Genomic DNA, 15,323 nt, shown 5'->3' on the forward strand with positions numbered 1-15,323 from the left:
ATGGAAGATCTCTATCTTTCAAATAAAATGAAAATAAGTAAGTGGAGAAGCTGAATCAAACACCCCCAACACATCAGGCAGCCGAGCAGCTCCTGTTCTGAACAGAGACGTCCCCTGCTCTCATCGCCCAATGACACCTTCAAAACACAAGGAAGAAATTCTTTCTGTCTGTAATTTCCTGGAGAAAGACAACAATAAAGTTCAAATTTCAGCATGTGTTCCTTGGAATCCAATTTTTCAAAACAAGGCAATGGTTTCCCTTAGCCTCCACTAGTGCCTGGCCCACACCCGCCTGACATACCTGAACCAGGGCTTTACAACACCCCACGGCCTCCAGTCACACCTGCCGCCGGCCAGAGTGCCTCTGGGGGCCCAGCAGCAGTGAGGCCAGGAAAGGCAGAGCAGAGCTGCACAGCCGCTGCGGCAGGACAACGCACCAGACACCAGCCTGTCAGCCCTGTCACCCACAACACATTACGACAAAGTTTCACAGCAACAATCTCTGGGACAGTCTGCTGTCCCCAGGGCCCCACCAGCTCCTCTGGGGAGAACTGCTCGGGACCAGCGGTCGTGGCTGCAGCGAAGAGGCAGGATGCATGTCCCAGCGCCGCCCCCCCAACCCCGGCCCAGCAGCGACAGTCCGAGCGTGTGCTGGAATAACAAGCTCCTGCCGTTGCCACATGTCATTTTTTTCTAGAGACAGCCCGTCATGAAGAAGCGTTAGTGGTGTAAAATCCACTCTGCTCTGAGAGTGTCGGAAACGGAACTCAGCTGCTGCCGTGCAGCTCCTGCGCCTGCGCGCCCTTCAGGCAGCACTCCACACCGCGAGGCACCTGGCCGCCCTGAGCTGCGCTCCGGCTAACCAGACATCCCCAGGCACGAAAAGCTATGAATAAACATTAGACGGACTCAACATGCACACATCCTAACGCCAGATCACATCACATTAAAATGCTGACAGATTAAAATAACTTATTTTACTAAACTCTTCTGCTAAATGTACACAGAAACAAGTCTGCCTGTTCCAAAGGGAATACCAACATCTCAAAGGGAAGTTTCTGCTTCAAATTCTTAGAAATTATTCCTTTTTAAATTCCTCCTGAAAACAGCAGGGGTAGGGAAAATTCCACATCCTTCTGCAAGTGTTGAGAAAACACTGATGAACTAAAGACACTAGCTAACAAGGCTAGTCCCCTCTGCTGCTTAACCACCACACCGCTGCTCCGCTAACAAGGCAGTCATTACATTTGGCAGAGTACATACATGATTCTAGACTTTTCCTACTCAAGTTGCTTGGTAACACAGGCAGTCATCTGTGAGAGAGTGCCCATTCTAAGTGAAAATCCACAACCAGGCAGAAGCTTCAGTCCCCCAACAGGTCCTCCTCCTGCGGGGAACCAAGGCCAGGCAGACCTGTGCGTGCCCCGGGCTTCACCAGCCTCAGGACCAGTAACTACAGTGTGAACTACTCAGTGTGTCAACATGAATTTTCAAATGACAGCATTTTTAACCCACTATGTTGCTGTGATCTCAAATACAACGAAAGGAGAGAGAGAGGAAAAAAGGAAAGAAGGATGGAAGGAAGAAAGGGAGAAAGGAAGGGCCGGTCAGAGAATACTAAGCACATCCCCCACACGAACGCGAGCAGCTACTACAGCAAGTGACCGACATTTGGCCTCTGATTCAAACTCTCTAAAACCCAGCCTGGTCTCAGCTCACTCCAAAGGCCACAGGGGCGAGCGGAGGGGTCTGATGCCGCTGGAAGGAAGAGCACGGCTCTCTCCTCAGGCCCTAACCGTTAGTTAGTTCACCACGAGACACTTGCCCAATAGACATCTGCCATTTATGTCTAGCTCCTCAACTAGTCTAAATTCTTTTTTTTAAAAAGAAGTTTTATTCACTTTGAATCTGAAAGTCAGATTTACATAGAGAAAGAGACAGAAAGATCTTCCACCCATTGGAACACTCCCCCAAGTAGCCACAATAGCTAGAGCTGAACCAATCTGAAGCCAGCAGCCAGGAGCTTCTTCCAGGTCTCCCAATGCCTTGGCCCATCGTCCACTGCTTTCCAGGCACGTTAGCAAGGAGATGGATTGGAAGTGGAGCAGCCAGGATTCCAATCAGCATCCGTATGGGACGCAGGCACCGCAGACTAGGGCTTAACCTTCTATACTATGGCACTCGCCCCTATTTAGATTCCTTTACGTCCCAATTCCTATAACCCAACTCAGTAAACAGGCACTCCAACAAGTCTGATTTCTTTTCTTGTTTTCTTTCTTCTTCTTCTTTTTTTTTTTTCTTTACTAGAGTAAAATAGTATGTTTAGGCACTTGAAATCTTCCAGGCTCTAGCTCTAGCAACAAAATAGTGGCTGTTTCAAAGTACCGACTGGTTAGACTGACATTTACATCTTGTGACAGGGACGTCTCATCTCAGTGCCACAGGGGTAGCAAGATGGCTTTGTTTTTCTTTTTCTTTTCTTTTTTTTTTAACTTATCTCAGTAAAAAGATACATTTACAGAGAGAAGGAGACAGAAGAGATCTCCCATCCACTGGTTCACTCCCCAAATGGCTGCAATGGCCAGAGCTGAGCCAATCTGAAGCTGGTAGCTTGGAGATTCCTGTGGGCTTCCCACGTGAGTACAGGAGCCCGAGGACCTGTGTCATCCCCCGCTGCATTCCCAGGCCCTAAGCAGGGAGTGGGATCAGAACTGGAACAGTAGGACTAGAACCGACACCCATATGGAATGTCAGTGCTACAAAGGCAGAAGATTAGCTCGCTGAGCCACCATGCCAGCCCCCCAACGGCACGTCTTTAGGAAAGGCAATCTGCAGCATACAGCAATGAATTCTTTTACTACAAACTCAACAGCTAGGAGTTGATTCTTGGACAACACTTTCCAGGTTGTAAACTCTTCATACAGCCAAAAAGTAGCTGCCTTTGTGCAGCCACTGATATAAATAACGGGCCACACAAACACATTACTTAAGGAAAGCATGCATTAGGAATAAACATGGACACATCCAAAAAATAATCTTGAATGAAAGCACCTACGTGCAAAAGAAATACATGCTAAGTAATTCTAGTTCAATGAAGTTCAAAAACAAGGCAAACTAATCTCCAAGGTTCCTAGTGAAGTGTACGGCTGCCCTTGACAGCTGAGAGCACAGCCCAAGAGCAGGCCAGTGCTGCCCTCTGTTCAGGACTGCTGCTCTCGCTCTGTGGCTGGGTCACTTGGGAAAACTAGTCAAGCTTTACACTTAAGTTCCAGTGGTACGCTTTCAAAATTAGTGAGCAAGTGAAAATACAAAATAATCAACAGTTACACCCTGCGTGTTCCCAGAAAGTAACATAGACTGTGGCCATTCCAGACGAAGCTGCGGGAGAGCACGGTGTCGTCAGTCACACAGACACAGCCTCCGGCCAACAGGAAGGACCCACTAGAGGGTCAGATTCAGGACAACTGTGCAGCCGAGCTCAGGGCCACAGACTGCAAATCCGTACCTCCGGGTCACTCTTACCCACCTGCCATCGAGTAACCACGCCAGACATTTCCCCACAACCCAGGTCACTGAGGTGGCAGCAACAGGGCATCTCTGCCCCGGCCTTAATATCGCCTGACGATCAGGAGCTGCACACCAGCCCTCCCAACCCGCAAGAGGAAGGGCAGCAACACTTCTCACCCACCGTCGCACCGCCCGCATCCCGCCTCACATGGGTCTGCAATCCCCCTCTCTTTGTAATGCACATTAACAACTTAAGCAAACAGGGGCTGGCGTGATGACACGGCAAGCTAATCCTCCACCTGCAGTGCTGACATCACATATGGGCGCTAGTTCAAGTTTTGGCTGCTCCACTTCCCATCCAGCTCCCTGAAAATGGCCTGAGAAGGCAGTGGAAGACAGCCCAAGTCCTTGGACCCTGCACCCCAGGGGAGACCTGGAGGCAGATCAGCCCACTCCAGCTGTTGCGGCCATCTGGGGAGTGGACCAGCAAAGGCCAAGGTACCTCTCTGCCTCTTTTTTTAAAGATTTATTTATTTTTATTGGAAAGGTAGATTTACAAAGAGAAAGAAAAACACAGAGAGAGATCTTCCATCTACTGGTTCACTACCCCAGATGGCTGCAACAGCTGGAGCTGAGCAGATCTGAAGCCAGGAGCCAGGAACCAAGAGCCTCCGCCAGGTCTCCCACATGGGTGCAAAGTCCAAAGCTTTGAACAATACGTTACTGCTTTCCCAGGCCACAAGCAGGAAGCTGGAAGGGAAGTGGAGGACCAAGGATACGAACCAGTGCCTATATGGGATCCAGCACTTGCAAGGCGAAGATTTTGCCACTGAGCCGACATGCTGGGCCCTCTCTGTAGCTTTCAAGTTACTAAAAAAAAAAAGCAAAACAAACAAAAAAAAACTAAGGATAAAGATCTACAAAGAAATCTTAAAACTATTCACAATGTGATATTTTTAAAGATTTTGTTTTTATTGGAAAGTCAGATATACAGAGAGGAGGAGAGACAGAGAGAAAGATCTTCTGTCCACTGGTTTCACTCCCCAAGCGGCCGCAATGGCTGGAGCTGAGCCGATCTGAAGCCAGGTGCCCAGAGCCTCCTCCAGGTCTCCCACGCAGGTGCAGGGTCCCAAGGCTTTGGGCCATCCTCGACTGCTTTCCCAGGTCACAAGTAGGGAGCTGGATGGGAAGCAGGACTGCCGGGACATGAACCAGTGCCCATATGGGATTGTGATGTGCTCAAAGTGAAGACTTTAGCCACTAGACTACCATGCTGGGCCCCATAAAGTAATAACATCAATAGTAAGCATATTGTCATTTTGAGCGTATTTTTAAAAAAGGATTTATCACTTTATTTGAAAGGCTGAGTGGCAGAGCATGACTTCCCATCTAATACTTCATTTTCAACATGCTTACTTCTGAGGCTGAGCCAAGCCAAAAGCTTGAGCCCAGAACTCCAACCTGGGTCTTCCACATGGCAGCAGAGGCCCAAGTACATGAGCTGCCCCCACCTGCAGTCTCCCAGACGCATCAGCAGGACGATCCCAGGCAGCCAACTATCAGACGTGAGATCACAGGCCGCAGCTTAGCACTGTCATGCAGCATAAGGCAAAAATGTTACAATCACAAATGTCAACAAGAATCAAGATTTTCTTTATACAATGGACACAAATGTCAAACCACAATCTTAAATTCTGAAAAGGAAGGACTCACACAGATCCTGGTCCTTGTTCCCCAGCTCTGTGCAGACTGCGCCCTGACTGCCACCTGCCCCTCAAGTGATCAAGGCTCCTTCGACAGCAGGAATGCTCAGGACACACACAAGCCGGATCTGGAACATCTTTCTGTGTCTCTAAAGAGGGCAGCCATCAAGACTCCTAAAACTGGGTCAAAAGGACTTGGGACTCAGAGCAACAAGACTACCACTGGGACCACGGTGAAATCACTTAAGCACCAAAACAATGAAACAAAGGCAGGGTCCCAGTACGGCAGGCAAAGCTGCCATGTACACAGAATCCTGTATCAAAGTGCTAATTCAAAACCAGACTGTGGGCCTGGCTTGATGGCTTGGTAGCTAGATCCTCACCTTGCATGCACCAGCACTCCATGTAGGCACTGGTTCTAATCCCAGCAGCTCCACTTCCCATCCAGCTTTCTGCCTGTGGCCGGGGAAAGTAGTCGAGGATGGCCCGAGGCCTTGGGACCCTGCACCTACGTGGGAGACCCAGAGGAAGTTCCTGGCTTTGGAGAGGTTCAGCCCAGCTGCTGCATCCACTTGTGGAATCAATCCGTGGACGAAAGACCACTCTCTCTGTAAATCTGCCTTTCCAATAAAAATAAATAAATCTTAAAAAACAAACAAAAATACAAAGAAAAGACACCAGACCCCTGTCTCCAGCTCTCTGCTGATGTGCCAAGCCAGCAGCATAGGAGCCTGAGTGTCTGGCCCTGCACACGTGTGTGGGAGAGCTGGCCGGCGCTGGTTTCATCCTGGAGCAAACCCAGCTAAGCAGGCTGTCTGGTCATCGAGCCAGTGGACGGAGGAACCCCCCTGCACCCTATGTCTGCTTCTTCCCCGCGCTCTCGGCAAGTGCACTTTCACATAAACTTTTTTTCCCCAAAAAACTACTATGGAATCTTCATAGAATAAAATAATCTAAGTCTAGAAAATGTATCAATGAGCAGGGCAGAGAAAGCTCCTCAGTACAGTCGGCCACCAACCAGGGAGTACAGTGGGAGCGGAACAGGATCGGTCACAGAGTAATACTGCAACAGCTGACTCAGCTGGAATCATCGCTGAGTACTAACAGCAACAGACGATGGCTGACAACAAACAAGCTATTACCCAGTCTCAAAGCTACATAATGCAAGTCACCAACAAGTACAAGTCGGTGACCTGCACCCATGCTCACATGAGCTGACAAGGGCAACGTAGCAGCACCTGACATGTTACCAGAGACGCAGACCATGAGGTTGCTCAAATGCAATTGGAGAAAACACATTTGACAAAACTAGTCCGAACTCTCGGGAATTGTCAAGCCCAGGAAAAGAGGCTGCAAAACAGACCACACTGCGAGAGGCTCAGGAGGGCAGGGCAGAATGTGAGCTGGCAACAGACCCACAGGTGGGACAGTCTCACTGCTGGCACCACGGGCTGGGCACCGAGCCCACTGGGACCCTCCTGGACCATCCACTCCCTCACCTGACTGCTGGGCTTTGCACCCCAACTCTGGTTCTCATTCCAGCTTCCCACCAGCACGCACTGGGGGAGACAGCAAAGGAGGGCTCAGGGCTGGACCCCTGTTGCTCATGTGGACGACGTGCAGGAGTTCCAGGCTCCTGACTTGAAGAGAGAACCAGTTTGATGAAAGATCATTTTTTCTTTTTCAAATAAAATATAAATTAATTTTTAATTATCAAAAAAAGAAAACTACTAAAGCAATTTAAAAATTATTCTTATGGAGTCTTGGCGCAGTGGCCTAGTGGCTAAGGTCCTAGCCTTGAATGCACCGGGATCCCATATGGGCGCTAGTTCTAATCCTGGCAGCTCCACTTCCCACCCAGCTCCCTGCCTGTGGCCTGGGAAAGCAATTGTGGATGGCCCAAAGCCTTGGAACCCTGCACCCGTGTGGGAGACCTGGAGGAAGTTCCTGGCTCCTGGCTTCAGATTTGCGCAACACCAGCAAAGAACTCACATGACACCCGCAAGAACTGGGGCTGGGAGGAACTGAGTGGGGCCAGGCTACAGTACCCCATTGGCACATGCAAAGGCCAGGACTGAGGGCAAACCATGCCAAACAGGGCCACAGCACCCGGCACAAGTAAGACCCAGGGCTGGGGGTGGGCCAGGCCTGACAAAGCTACAGCACTCACCAGCATTTGTATGCCCAGGACTAGGGCAATGACCAGCTAACAATGCCCATCACATGAGGCAAAACGAGCGTAGGACAGAACGGGACAGGCCGCGGCCCCACAAAGGATCATGTGAGAGCCAGGACTGGGGGTGGGCCAGACTGCGTGAGGCTACAGCATCCATCAGAGAGCTGAAATGAGTCTGGGCTAGTCATGCCAGGTCACAGTGCCAGAATTAATAAGATCTGGGGCTGGCATTGGTTCCAGTGGAAGTTGGAGCTGAAAGCAGAGCCAACCCAGCAATTGCAACCACCAGCTGATTGGGGGCAATGGATGCGGCTGGGCCCTGTACTTGCTAATACATACAAGAATCTGGTTTGAGAACACCTCAGACAAAGTTTCTTTGGAGATCTCCCCAACTGAAATGCTGGACTCAGAACCCTAACCAAGAAAAGACAGAAGACAGAACAGATCAATCAACCATCTCAGCTATGTGTTGGCAGCGGAATACTGGACAAATGGAGACTCTATGATGGACTATGTCAATCAGTGGATTCTTCAATGACCTCATAGTGCTTGGAGTGGTGAGACTGGCAGTGATTCATAACTGATGAACTATCAAAACCACTTGAGCAAGAATCTCGGAGCATGCCCCACATCCGGGACCTGGGGTGGGTGGGAAACTGGGTGGGGCTTCTCCCTCAATATCCCCCTTTTGCTTGGATACATGAAGGAAACAATATGGAAATAACAGTCTTACCCACTTTCCTATAGCCCTTGAGCCTTTTTACCCAAATTAACTCTGTAAAGACTGTCAAAAATAAAATAAAACATGAAGGAAAAAAAAAAAAAAAAAGATCTGGGGCTGGGAGCTGGCCTGGCAGGGTAACTTGGGGAACTTGCAGCTCCCACTGGCAAGAGTGAAAGCTGGAACATGGGAACAGGCCAGGCCAGGCTGGGCTGCAGTACCCATTGAAATATGTGTGAGCCAAGTCTCGGGTTGGGCCAGCTAGGCCACCCAAAGCACATACCAGCACGCGTGAGAACCAAAACAGGGCAGAGACCAGGCTGGTTAGACTGCAACACCCACTAGTTCACATGAGGGCTGGGGATGGGCCAGACTGGGCTAGCTGGAACCTGGGGCAGGTCAGGCTGAGCCAGGCTGTGGCACCTGCTAGTGAATGCCAAAACTGGAGGTGGGCTATCTCAGACTGGGTTGTAGCACTCACTGGCACACACAAAACCCTGGGCTGGGAGCAGGCCTGGTAACGGAACTGTGGGCACTCCCCTGCTGGGTTGAACCTCCCATTAGTCAGCATAAGAATCAGGGTTGGGGGCAGACCCAGCTGGATATAGCAGCACCTGTTGATATATTTGTGGGCCAGGTCTGGGAGCAGGTTGGGCTCAATTAACCTGCAGCATCCATGGGTGTACATGAGAGCCAGATGGGATATGAGCTTGGCTGGCATAGGCCACAGCAGAGGCTGGCACACACACAAACCAGGGCTGGGGGCAGGCCTGGTGGGGGTTATGGTGGGTTCACCTCAACTAGGTCATAGAATCTGCTGGTATGCGTGATGATCAGGTCTGTGGCAGGCTGGCTGGGCTGAGCCACAGCACCCATCGGTTTGCATAAAATACAGAGCTAGGGCAGAACCAGGCAGCTGCTTCCACCGGCACGTGCGTTGGCTGGTGCGAGTGACACACTGCACCTGATTGCACTGGCTGGTGCACAAAGAATCAAGTCTGAGGTCACCTCAGGTAAGGTTTCCTGCTGGATTCAGTCCCTGACCACCCAGGAAAAATCACAAGATGTGTGGTCCAACCTCGGAGTGCCTGTATCCTTAGTTGCTGTTGCCTGTGTAGCAGACAGCAAGGAAAGATGCACAGCCAGGAGCCAGGAGCTTCCTCTGGGTCTCCCGTGTGGGTGCAGGGTCCCAAGGCTTTGGGCCAGTCTCCACTGCTTTCCCAAGCCACAGGCAGGGAGCTGGATGGGAAGTGGGGCCACAGGGATACGAACTGGCACCCATATGGGATTCTGGCAGGTGCATTCAAGGCGAGGACTTTAGCCGCTAAACTACTGTGCCAGGCCCAGCACACATTCTTTGAGAAGCACACAAAGGACCAGGTGTGATGGCTCAATCCTCACCTCACAAGCGTCAGGATCCCATGTGGGCAGCGGTTCCTGTCCCAACTGCTCCACTTCCCATCCAGCTCCCTGCCTGTGGCCGGGGAGAGCAGTGGAGGACGGCCCAAAGCCTTAGGACCCTGACCCTGCGTGGGAGACCCGGAAGAAGCTCCTGGCTCCTGGCTTTGGATCGGCTCAGCTACAGCTGTTGCGGCCACTTGGGGGATGAATCAGCAGAGGGAATCTTCCTTTTTGTCTCTCCTCCTCTGTATATCTGCCTTTCCAATAAAAATAAATAAATCTTTAAAAAAAAAAAAAGATACCAATCTATGTATCATTGGGCATAAAAAAACACAAAATATCACAGATCGTATGCTTTCTTAATTCTTTCAAATGATATCTTACTGTAAGAACATATAAAACGAATATCTAATGCTGGAATCAGGTCCATGTCTTTACACTAATTAAAAGACAAAACCAAAAGCATCAATCTTGCATGCTGTAAAACTAAATTATGACAACAGCTGTCCAGATCAGTAAATTGACTAAAAATCACTAAACTCCATACTTGACAGATATAGCAAGAAAGAAAATAACGTGGTTTAAGTTTCAAGAGGCAGTGCAGGAATTCAACTAGGCCGACTCAGTGCTCCCCACGGCGGCATACACAGACCCAGGAAGAGTCTCTCAGAGTACAAAGTTCCGGGCAGCAGCCCTGGGGGTGGCCACACTCCTCAGCCCCCCAAGCTCCACGAGCACGCCTGGGGACTGAGACCTGCACAGCGGGCAGGGCCTGCTTGAGGAAGTAGGTGAAAAATGAGGCAGTGAACCCATGGAGGGAACGGCTATCACAAAGGGTCTCCCCCTACACTTAAAAAAATGATTTCTTTTTTATTTATTTAAAAGGCAGTTATGGAGAGAAAGACACACACACTCTGAGAAAGAGAAATCTTTCATCTGTGGTTCACTCTGCAAATGACCAGAACACCCAGGACTGGCCAGGCTGAAGCCAGGAGTTTCTTCCCAGGTCTCCCATGCGGTGTAGTGGCCCAAGGACTTTGACCATGGTCTGCTATTTCCCAGTTGCATTAGCAGGGAGCCGAACAGGAAGTGGAGCACCCAGAAATTGAACCAGCGCCTCTATGGGACGCTGGCACCACAGGCAGTGACTTTACCCACTATGCCACAATACCGGTGTCTTGTATCGACCCCCCTTAAATGAGGGAAAATTGGGGGGTACAGAAGTAAGGGTAGGGAGAAGAGTCATTAGGCAAAGTGAGAAAGACTTCCTTGGCCAGTGGGGGAGGAACCTCAGGAAGGAACAGCCAGAGGCGAGGCACAGCTCACCAGCACTGAGGCTGCAAGCCAGAGAATCTGTACAGGTTCTCTTCGGATTGTGTTGGTGTTCCCGATGAGGCAAAGGCTGAACCTTGGCCTGCTACGTGTACACTGGCAGTCCTGCCCCTAACTGCATCAGTCTCTCTGCTTCTAAGTAAATCAGCAGGAGATGGCTCGAGTCCCGGCTGTTCCACTTCCGATCCAGCTCCCTGCTAATGTGCCTGGAAAAGCCAAGGCCTTGGGCATCTATCTGTACCTACATGGGAGACCCATTAAGAAGCTCCGGGCTCCTGGCTTCAGACGGGCCCAGCTCCAGACTTTGAGGCCACTTACACAGTAAGTCAGTGGATGGAAGATTCTCTCTCCATATCTCTGTCTTTTGGGGAGGAGGAAGTAAAATCATCAAAAAGAATACGGATTAAGGCTTGAGAACAAACATGTAAAACCGTCTCACAGGAGATGGACCCAACTAGAGACCATCATGCTCAGTGAAATAAGTCAATCACAAAAAGAGAGACACTATGTTTTATCTAACATAAGCAATCCATCATGCAAAGTGTGATGTATAGTGGTGCAGTAATGGAGACGACCACAACCAGAGGTAGACACAATGCAACATGCATCTCTGCTTCCAAAAAAAAAAAATTCCCAAGACAGTGTAGGATGTATCTAGACAATGGGACGACGGACTGTCTGACACGGTCTAAAGCAGCACTGTCGGGGCACACTTAAACAGCAGACTGATGGAACTGAGTGGAATGAAGGGACAGGGCCCCGGCTCCTACTACCCACAGGGTCAGCGGACTGAAGTGCTGACTCCTGAGCATCCAGCAGTCACTGGAAAGGCGGAAATGGGAGCTTCTGCCAGATCAGTCTAAACAGACACACACACGCACACACACGTGCACGCACACACACGTACACACACCAGAGGCTTAAGGAGGTAGAGCGCACCTGAGCAAGCACTGTGGCAGAGTGAGTGAAGCCGCTGCTTGGGATGCCACCATCCTACATCAGAGTGTTGCTCTAATTTCCGGCTATTCCACCCATTTAAGATTTTTAAAAATTTTTATTGTAAAAGTAGATTTACACAGAAAGACAGAAAACTTCCATCCAGTGGTTCACTCCCAAAATGGCCACAATGGCCAGAGCTAAACAGATCAGAAGCCAGGAACCAGGGACTCCTCCTTCATGTCCCCCACGCAGGTGCAGGTTCTCAAGGCTTTGGGCCATCCTCTACTGCTTTCCCAAGAGCAGGGAACTGGATCAGAGGTAAGGCAGCTGGGACACGAACTGGTGCAAACAAGGGATCCTAGCACTGGATCACATCAGTCCCCAGATACTTCACCTCTTTTTCTAAAGATTTATTTATTGTTATTGGCAAATCAGATGTACAGAGAGAAGACAGAGAAAATATCTTCTATCCATTAGTCCACTACCCAAGTGGCCGCAACTGCTAGAACTGAGCTGGCGCTGAGCCTGGGCTTAGCCAACCCGAAGCCAGGAGTCTCTTCCAAGTTTCCCATGCAGGTGCAGGGTCCCAAGGTCTTGGACTATCCTCAACTGTTTTGCAGGCCACAAGGAGGCTCAACCTGGGAAAGCAGCAGATAATGGCCCAAACACTTATTCCCTGGCCACCCATGTGGGAGCCTAGGATGGACTTCCGAGCTCCTGGCTTTAGCTCGGCCCAGCCCCAGCAGCTGTAGATATCTGGGGAGCGAACCAGGCGATGGAAGGTTGTTCTTCCTCTCATTTCTTGTCTTTCACACACAAATCAAATTTTTTTAAGGTGGGGGGATTTGGTTGTGGAAGAAAGCATGTTTTTTTCTCTTCAGTTTTTAACAGTGTAAAGCAAAAGACTAATGCATGACTATTTCTGACCTCATTAACTAGCACTATATGGAAAATGAATAGATTGGGGCCTGGCGCGGTGGTCTAGTGGCTAAGGTCCTTGCCTAGCACATGCTGGGAGCCCACATGGTCACCAGTTCTAATCCCAGCAGCCCTGCTTCCCACCCAGCTCCCTGCTTGTGGCCTGGGAAAGCAGTCCAGGACAGCCCAAATCTTTGGGACCCTGCACCCGCGTGGGAGACCCGGAAGAAGTTCCTGACTCCTGGCTTCAGATCGGCATAGCATCACTTGAGGAGTGAATCATCGGACGGAAGATCTTCCTCTCTGTCTCTCCTCCTCTCTGTATATCTGCCTTTCCAATAAATAAATAAATCTTAAAAAAAAAAAAAAGAAAGAAAAGCAAAAACTTCAAAATCGCCATGGCTTAGAACTGTCTATGACACCAGTAAGTCACTAACAGTGAACAGCGAGAAGTTACCAAAAACCAGGAATAATGCTCAAGCTGTGCAGGTAAGGATGACTGATATGTTTCACATTTGGCTGGGGCATGCTGTTATAAGTTACGAAAAAATAACTTGGGGCCCGGCGCGGTGGCGCAAGTGGTTAAAGTCCTCGCCTTGCACGCCCGGGATCCCATATGGGCGCTGGTTCTAATCCCGGCAGCCGCGCTTCCCTTCCAGCTCCCTGCTTGTGGCCCGGGAAAGCAGTCGAGGACGGCCCAAAGCTTTGGGACCCTGCACCCGCGTGGGAGACCCGGAAGAGGCTCCTGGCTTCAGATCGGCATAGCATCGGCCGTTGTGCTCCCTTGGGGAGTGAATCATCGGACGGAAGATCTTCCTCTCTGTCTCTCCTCTCTGTATATCTGCCTTTCCAATAAAAATAAAATCTTTAAAAAAAAAATAAAATAACTTGTTTTAAGTAATTTCTTTGGGGGCTTGGCTGTGGCAAAGTGGGTAGAGCCTGTGGCACTGGCATCCCATCCAGGCCCTGGAACAAGTCCCGCTGCTCTCTGCAGGCGCACCTGGGAAAGCAGTGGAGGATGGCCCAGGAGCTTGGAAGCCTGCACCTGCCTGGGAGCCCCGGACGGAGCTGCAGGGTTAGCCAGGTTCCTGGCTCTGGCTCAGCCCCACCCCGCCCACCGTGGCTGTTTGGGGAGTGAACCAGAGGATGGAAGATCCTTTCAGACTCTGCCTTTAAGCACGTATAATTTAATTCACAAATAATAGAATAAAGGTCTCCAAAGTACGTGTCCCAGTGAGAGAACTTACTGGAATGATGATGACACATGAGGTGTGGATCTGTTTTTCTGAGACTCGGACAAGGCGCTCCTGCCAGGGAACCGCTCTGCAAGCACACTGCAATTTATGCACGTGCACATTTTAACAACTTAGAATTCTTCATTTATTTAGAAAGAACTGATGCCATCAATGTCAAGAGGCAGCTTCCTGTCGCAGTTACCTTTAACACTGTTTTATTATAGTTCACATCTCCTGAGGGCTTCGGGCCCGGCAAGTTCACCTGAGTGATTTTATTAATTATGACAAGGCCGTGTGACAGTCACTTAAGACACACATCCAAGGTCACCCAACAAGTTCAGTCGGTGACAACGCTGACAAAGGACAACTTCAGCTCCTGGTCCACAACTGCCTCAGACTTCCAGCACCAAGGGGTGTCAAGTGGCTTCCTTTTCCTCAACCTCCAACAGCATATCCCCACAGAGCCAACCAAAGTGGCACACTCCAATACAAAAGATCCAGCCTGAATGAGAAAAACAACTAACGCTTGGGGTGTCACTTCCCCAGTCTTCGCAACCAGGAAGAAACGCGGCAAGCCCCTGCCCGGCCAACTCACCCTCCGGGGGCCTGGACCTCTGTGAGGTCAGCACTTGCAGGGGGAACAGTTACTCCTCAGCCCCAGTAAAGGGCTGACACCTTGAAAGGGCGAGTACCCGCCTCTCAGAGGGACGCCTCCTTTACAGTCGCTTTCAAGGCACAGCCTCCCAGCTCGGGACAGTCTGACTTGTTGGACTAGATTGATCCGGGCAGGCTCCCACAGAAGTCCTCGCACCAGGCGGCCCCACACCACGGACACAGGGTCCAACACCGCGGACATAGGGTCCCCCGCACCGCGGACACGGGTTCCCCACCCTGGAACAGGGTCCCCCACCGCGGACACAGGGTCCCCCACCGCGGACACAGGGTCCTCCGCACCGCGGACACGGGTTCCCCACCCTGGACACAGGGTCCCCCACCCTGGACACGGGTCCCCCGCACCGCGGAATCAGGGTTCCCCACCCTGGACACAGGGTCCCCCACCGCGGACACAGGGTCCCCCACCGCGGACACGGGTTCCCCACCCTGGACACAGGGTCCCCCGCACCAGGCCCGCCCCACACCGCGGACACAGGGTCCCCCGCACCACGGACACAGGGTCCCACACCGCGGACATAGGGTCCCCCACCCTGGACACAGGGTCCCCCGCACCAGGCCCGCCCCACACCGCGGACATAGGGTCCCCCGCACCGCGGACACGGGTTCCCCACCCTGGACACAGGGTCCCCCGCACCAGGCCCGCCCCACACCACGGACACAGGGTCCCCCGCACCGCAGCAGAGGCTCCGGGACAAGCAGGCGCAGCAGGTCCTCTC

The 15,323-nt window shown here is 51.1% G+C and overlaps 1 protein-coding gene across 1 annotated transcript in view; it reads right to left on the reverse strand.

The window, feature by feature from the left end:
* The window catches only part of WDR20 (WD repeat domain 20), a 43,092-nt gene that overhangs the window by 27,259 nt on the left and 510 nt on the right, over positions 1-15,323 (reverse strand).

This window comes from Ochotona curzoniae, unplaced genomic scaffold, assembly GCF_017591425.1.
Source record: "Ochotona curzoniae isolate NIBS_2020 unplaced genomic scaffold, NIBS_Ocur_1.0 contig_2688, whole genome shotgun sequence".
Taxonomy (NCBI): domain Eukaryota; kingdom Metazoa; phylum Chordata; class Mammalia; order Lagomorpha; family Ochotonidae; genus Ochotona; species Ochotona curzoniae.